The sequence below is a fragment of the Piliocolobus tephrosceles genome, chromosome 1 (genome assembly GCF_002776525.5).
Source record: "Piliocolobus tephrosceles isolate RC106 chromosome 1, ASM277652v3, whole genome shotgun sequence".
Classification (NCBI taxonomy): domain Eukaryota; kingdom Metazoa; phylum Chordata; class Mammalia; order Primates; family Cercopithecidae; genus Piliocolobus; species Piliocolobus tephrosceles.
The window spans coordinates 172,975,500-172,983,439 of NC_045434.1; the positions used below are offsets into that span (position 1 = coordinate 172,975,500).

Here is a 7,940-nt window from a genome sequence, read left to right on the forward strand (position 1 = left end):
AAAAGCCAATTGAAGTATATACCTAATAGAAACCAGAAGTGGATAGCCGTGTGAGAAATCATGCAGCGGGTAGAAAGGCCCCCTCAAAGGAGGTACTGAAGAAATTTTTATAAAGAAGGCAAAGCACTGTGGCTTGTACTTATAATTCCAGTTACTTGGGAATCTGAGGCAGGAGGATCACTTGAGCCCAGGAGTTCAAAGCTGCATGAGCTATGATCACACCATTGCACTCCAGCCTGTGCAATAGAGTGAGCTATTGTGTGTGTGTGTGTGTGTGTGTGTGTGTGTGTGTGTGTGTTTAAAAGAAAAAGGAAAGGGATTTTGGTTTTGCCAGAGTTTAGAAACCTGTGCATTCCTGTTTGAGAATTTCAGAAGCACTGAGAAAACCTATAGCTTCTTTCCCTGTGCCTGATGAGTAGCCCATAAAAAATAAAAAAAAATAAAAAAAATAAAAAAAAAAAACAGATGTATATACTTCTTATTTCATCTGTCCTATTCACTCTGTAGCACCTCTACAGGGGAAACAACTAGGAGGGGAAATGCACTGTGGTACTAATTGCAAAGTGATTTGACTCAGAACTGCACATCATCTTTTGGGAAGTGGCTCAAAAGAAAGTATACTCTTCCCATTCAGGCAGATGTAATCACTCTTCTCTGTGCACTATACCCAAAGCTCCAAGAGTTCTTGACATATTCTTCTAGTTTTGCATTGATGACACTGGGTTTGCAATAACTTGTTTACTTGCTTGTTTTCTCCTTAAGAGTATGAGTTTCCTCAGAGTAGAGCATTTACTTATTCAGCTGACTCTGCAGAGAACAGTATAAATCCTGGAACAGTCATTCAGTGCAGTCTTAGGTGCTCTTTCTGAAACACAGATCTGAACCTTTCACACCTACAATTAAACCCCTTCAATAGGCCCTTCATATTGCTTTCAGTGAAAGTTAAAACTTTTTAACATGCTCATCTGTCTTAATGACACAGTCTCATCTCTTGCCCTACCCAGCCCCAGAATTACCACTTAGGCTTTGTTCTTGTTGCTCCTTATGACTGAAATGTCTTCCATGTGTTCTCTCCTGCCTGACCAGTCCTTATTTCTCAGTAAAAATTCACCTCTCCTTCCCTTAGGCTGGCTGCAGGCTCTGCCTTAGCGGCATGTGTGTGTGTGTGTGTGTGTGTGTGTGTGTGTGTGTGTGTGTGTTTTACATGTCTATTTTCCTCACTTAAGGGCAAAGGGCCCAGTCTTATTAATGTATATAATCTCAGCACAAAGCAGAGTAGGAAACCCATAACTGTTTATTTAATAAATATTAAAATTATGATTAAATGAATATGTTTTGAATTAGTGCTAAAATTTAGAACAAAATTCTATGTAGGAAATGCTGTCAGATTGAGGAAAAGAGAGGCTTTTTTTTGGTCTGAATGTTGGTGGATATTTATTTTGAGTAGGGAGAAGAAAGAGTCTCCCTGAAATATCTTTTTCTTCTTTCTGTCATATTGCGAATGCCCTTGTTTGATATGCTAAACTTCCCTTGATGAGAATGTTTTGCTCCATTCCCCTTTTACCTCTTTTGGCTGCCTTCTCACAAGTTTTCAGTGAGGGAGAAGAATCTTCTAATGTGCAATCTGCAAGCCATTTTTTTTTTTACCCTCTCTGTCAGACTGCAGTATCTGTGTGAAGATTCTGACAATTTCCAGTTAACAAGACACAGGTGCAGCTAATTAACAAACTTTGTTGGTTCCCTGTGACTCTTCAACATCAACTAATAATAGATAAGGATTCATTTTTCACATAGTGATTATCTAGACTCCATGCTTTTGATATATGAGGCCCAAGATTGTTCAGCATTTTTTGAAGACTTCAGGTGGCAACTTTTTGGTTCTTCATGGGCAGGAGACTTAGCTTAATCATACATATGATCTGTCTCTCTATATCCTTACATACATATATGCACATATGTATACATATGTGTCTATATACACATGTAGATATTCATATATGTACATGAAGCTATACATATATATGCAACATATCTATGCATTGTATGCAATGTATGTAAATGTATAGGTTCATGTACATATATATGTAGTCTTTTATTGTTCCCTGAACACATTGTCTTGGCAATTATATTTAATTCTAAGAACTCTACCAGATGGGTGTGTGTTTCCTCCCTACAAATAACAGGCTCAGAAAGATGATAAATCACATAGTGAGAAGTAGGCTTGAAACTCCAGCATTTCTTTCCACAATGCTGGGAATCAAGTTGTGCTCCCAATAGGCAATATAAAAACTGGGAATATGGCTCTGAAGTAAAGGAGCTGAAGTAAAGGAGCTGAAGGAGCTGGTCTCTGAACAAACAGAGATCTAGATTTTATCCCCAACTCAGTCCCATACCATATTATCTATGTAATCTTTTATATGTCATGACACCAAGGCAGATTCATCCTAAACTTCTGTGTAGTTCTGCCCAATTCACACCAACCTTTGTACATGGTGCCATATGGTTAGAACATGTTATCAGACATACTCCAAACAGCTTTTCCCCACTGAGTTATAAACATTCTGTATTATCAGAGTAGGTTAAGTGCCAAGTGTTAGTCTCAAAGGAGTTACTGACATCATTCATAATAAAAAATACTCATGCCTAAGTTATGGACTCAAATTCACTTTGAAGTTTAAATATAACCATTTGTAATATAAAACTAGGATGAATGATATGGAGATTACTAAATAAAGAAGGAAAAATGTGAAAATATTTTAAGGAAATGTTTTATATTATAATAAAAAATGTTAAAACATAGTAAGGAAGCATAAACAAAATGAATTATGAAAGAAAATAACCATAACTGAGTGTGAATGAAACCAAATAAACCTTAAAAGGAAAACATTCACTAGAGATTTGCCCTAATATAAATTGAAACATATCATGAAACTACAATCATCAAAATTATTGGAAGGGCCGAGCATGGTGGCTCACGCCTATAAACCCAGCACTTTGGGAGGCTGAGGCAGGCGGATTGCCTGAACTCAGGAGTTCGAGAACAGCCTGGGCAACACGGAGAAACCCTGTCTCTACTAAAATACAAAAATTAGCTGAGGTGTGTGCCTGTAGTCCCAGCTACTCAGGAGGCTGAGGCAGGAGAATTGCTTGCACCTAGAAGGCAGAGGTTGCAGTGAGCAGAGATTGCACCACTGCACTCCAGCCTGTGCGCTGTGTGACACAGTGAGACTCTGTCTCCAAAAAAAAAAAAAAATTATGGGAGGCTGTCATTAGGATAAACATATAGATGAGTGGAAAAGAAATTGAAGTCCAGAGATAAACCCAAGCATATAAAAATTTATTATATGGAAATGGTAGCATTTAAAATTAGAAAGGAATGATTTATTCAGTAAATGATATTGGCACAACTTACTAACCATTTGGAAAAAAACTGCATTATGCTACTACTTCATATTTTACACTAGTTTCTCATGAATTAAAGTTTTTTAAATTTTAAATTAGGGAAATTTCATATATATATAAAATAATATAAAAACACTCAATAAAATAAAGCAGATATTAACATTTTGTCATCTTTCAGATCCTGCTTGCTTTTATTGATTTTGATAACTAAGTCATTATGGATATAGCTAACCTCCTCTCTGCTTACCTCTTTCTTTCTCTCAGAAGTTACCAAATTTCTGAAATTATTATTACCATGTATAATTTTGTACTTTTATTATACTTGTATTATATACAAGTATACAAATACACTACAAATATACAAATATACTATTGTTTTGTGTTAAAATGTTTGCCATTTTCATTAAACATAGTTTTAGGAAGTTTCTCTATGTTGATAAGTGTTACTCTAATGCATTCATTTTAAATGCTCAACAGTATTTTGTACTAATGAACCACAATTTATCCAATTTTTTAAATTAAGTGGTTTTAGTTACTTTTTTGTTTTACTATTATAAATGAATAGTGGTACAGTGAACAATCCTGTATATGTCTCCTTACACAATGTGCAAAATTTGTTTAAGGAAAACACATAGAAGTAGAATTGCTAGGTTATAGATTATAAACATCTTTATTGTCAAGTACCCCTCTAAAGAGGCTCTTCTATTTTACATGCTTACCAGCAATGTTCAAAATCATTGTTCTTTCATAATTACCAATACTTGTTATTAGATTTGCTAAAACTTGATATTAGATTTACTTTTTTGCTGATATGATGGATTAGAAATTTCATTATTTTCTTAATTTATATTTCCTCAACTGCTAGTGGAGCAATCATCTATTCATATATTTAATTTACAAACCTTTACATTCCTCCTTCTATATCTTGTCTGATTATATACTTGGCCTATTTTTTATTGTATTGTTGGTCTTGTATATTTTGATTTATAGTTGTTCTTTATAAATTTGCATATTAACCCATTGTGAGGGTTACGCTATTTTTTTTTTTTTTTCAATCATTGGCTTTCATTTTCATTTTTCTGTGGCATCTTTTTACATAGTTTTGTTTTGTAAAATACTCAAATATGTCTATCTTTTCCTTCTTAGTTTATGCTTCTGGTGCTTTGTGTAAAAAAAAGTACATACTTTGAGTCCATAAACTAATCTGCTGTGTTTTGCTTTGTGCATTTTATTTCTTAATGTGTTTGGGTTTTAGTTCTGTATTTGGTGTGAGGTAGAGATCCAGCTTTGTTTGTTCCATATGGATGGCCCATTGATCTAGGATCATTCATCAATAGTTCAGATTTTCATCTGATCTACCATGTTTTTGATATGTATTGAGTCTATTCCCAGGCTCTTTGTTGTGATCCATTGGTCTAGCTATACAGATCCATAGCAATGTAAACTAAATTGTTTTAATTACTATAACATTACAGTAAGTCTTGCTATCTAAAAGTCTGTTGCTGCTTTTGTTGGCCTTCTAAACTCCTATATAAATGCTCTAATTGTCAACTTTTAGGTGCGTAAACACACATAAACACAGACACAGACACCTTCAATGGGATTTTAGTGAATTACATAGATTTTAATAATGAATCTTCAATCTATGACTATGATAGATTTTTCCATTTACTTAACACTCTGATTTGTCTCAACAATGTTTTATAGTTTTGCGTTTTGAAGTCTTGCACTTTTGATTACATTTATTTATAGGTATCTGATATTTGATACTATCATAATTGTTATCACAATAAAATTTTATTTTCTAATTGTTGACTGTTAGTATGTAGATATACAATTGATTTTTAATTATTGACTTTGTATCAATAAATGCCTTTTTAAATTTTATATAATTTTTAATTGATATAATTGTACATTTTTGGGTGTAGATGTGATGTTTTGATATATGTATAGAATGTATAATGATCGAATCAGGGTAATTAGGATATACATTACCTCAAACATTTATCTTTTTTTAAAAATTGGTTACTACTTTTTGTGTTTTTTTAACTTTTAAGTTCATGGGTACATGTGCAAGTTCGTTACATAAGTAAACTTGTGCCATAGGGGTTTCTATACAGATTATTTCGTGACTCAGATGTGAAGCCTAGTACCCATTAGTTATTTTTCCTGATCTCTGTCCTCCCATTTTTTACTCTCCTATAGGCCCCAGTGTGTGTTGTTCCTCTCTGTGTGTCCTTGTGTTATCATTTAGCTCCCACTTACAAGTGAGAACATGCCATATTTGGTTTTCTGTTCCTGCTTTAGTTTGTTAAGGAAAATGTTCTCCAGCTCCATCCATGTCCCTGCAAAAGACATGTTCTTATTCTTTTTATGGCTGCATAGTATTCCATGGTGTATGTGTATGAAATTTTCTTTATCCACTCTATCATTGATGGGCATTTAGGTTGATTTCATGTCTCTGCTTTTTGAACAGTGCTGCACTGAACACATGCATGCATGTGTCTTTATAACAATGATTTTTATTCCTTTGAATATATACCTAGTAATCACATTGCTGGGTCGAATGACATTTCTGTCTTTAGGTTTTTGGAGAATTGCTACACTGTCTTCCAAAATGGTTGAACTAATTCATACTCCCACCAACAGTGTATACTCATTTCTTTTTCTCCACAATCTTGCCATTATCTATTTTTTGACATTTTAATGATAGCCATTCTGACTGCTGTGAGATGGTATCTCATTGTGGTTTTGACTTTCATTTCTCTAATGATTAGTGATGCTGAGTTTTTTTCCATGATTTTCGGCCACATGTATGTCTTCTTTCCAAAAGTGTCTGATCTTGTCTTTTGCCCATTGTTTAATAGGGTTGTTTGTTTTTTTTCTTGTAAATTTATTTACATTCCTTATAGATGCTGAATATTAGACCATTGTCCAGACTTATAGTTTGCAAAAATTTTTCTCCCATTCTGTAGGTTGTCTGTTTACTCTACTGATAATTTATTTTGCTTTTAGAAGCTCTTTAGTTTAATTAGATGCCATTTATCAACTTTTGCTTTTGTTGTAGCTTTTGACATCTTTGTCATGAAATCTTTGCTTGTGACTATGTCCTGAATGGCATTACCTAGGTTGTCTTCCAGGGTTTTTATAGTTTTCAGTTTTGCATTTAAGTCTTTAATCCATCTTGAGTTAATTTTTGTATATGGTGTAAGGAAGGGGTCCAATTTCAATCTTCTACATATGGCTGGCCAGTTGTTCAGTGCCATTTATTGAATAGGTAATCCTTTCCCCATTGCTTGTTTTTGTCAGGTTTGCTGAAGATCAGTTAGTTTTAGGTGTACAGCTTTGTTTCTGGGTTCTCTATTCTGTTCCATTGGTCTATGTGCCTGTTTTTATACCAATACCATGCTATTTTGATTACTGTAGCCGTGTAGTATAGTTTGAAGTTGGGCAGTGTGATTCCTCCAGCTTTGTTCATTTTGCTTAGGATTATCTTGGCTATTTGGGGTCTTTTTGGTTTCATACAAATTTTAAAATAGTTTTCTTTTTTTCCAGTTCTGTGAAGAATCTCCATGGTAGTTTAATAGGAATAGCATTGAACCTATAAATTAGTTTGGGCAGTATAGCCATTTTAACAATACTGATTCTTCCTATCCATGAACATGGACCGTTTTTTCATTTGTTCATGTCATTTCTGATTTCTTTGAGCAGTGTTTTGTAGTTCTCCTCGTAGGGATCTTTCATCTCCCTTGTTAGCTGTATTCCTAAGTATTTTATTCTTTTTGTAGCAATTGTAAATGGGATTACATTCCTGATTTGGCTTATGGATTGACTGTTTTGTGGTAAAGAAATGCTAGTGATTTTTACACTTTGATTTTGTATCCCAAGACTTTACTGGAGTTGGGCTGAGATGATAGGGCTGAGATGAGAGGATAGTGCCATGTAGAAACAGGGATAGATGGACTCTTTCTCCTTCTATTTGGATGCCCTTTATTTCTTTCTCTTGCCTGATTGCCCTGGCCAGGTTTTACAATACTATGTTGAATAGGATTGGTGAGAGAGGGCATCATTGTCTTCTGCCAATTTTCAAGGGAAATGCTTCCAGCTTTTGCCCATTTAATATTGATGTTGACTGTGGGTTTGTCATAGATGGTTCTTATTATTTTGAGGTATTGTCCTTCAAAACCTAGTTTGTTGAGAGTTTTTAACATGAAGTGATGTTTAATTTTATCAAAAGTGTTTTCTGCATCTATTGAAATAATCACATGGTTTTTATGTTAGTTCAGTTTATGTGATGAATCATATTTATTTATTTGTGTATGTTGAATCAACCTTGCATCTTATGGATAAGCCCTACTTGATTGTATCGGATAAGCTTTTTGATGTGCTTCTAGATTCTCTTTGCTAGTATTTTATTGAGGATTTTTGCATCAATATTCATCAAGGATATTGCCCTGATATTTTCTTTTCCTTCTTTCTTTCTTTCTTTCTTTCCTTCCTTCCTTCCTTCCTTCCTTCCTTCCTTCCTTCCTTCCTTC

At 34.2% G+C, this 7,940-nt stretch overlaps 1 protein-coding gene across 5 annotated transcripts in view; it reads left to right on the top strand.

Annotated features, from left to right (window-relative positions):
- The window catches only part of AGBL4 (ATP/GTP binding protein like 4), a 1,474,608-nt gene that overhangs the window by 684,740 nt on the left and 781,928 nt on the right, over window positions 1-7,940 (top strand). The window lies entirely within an intron of this gene.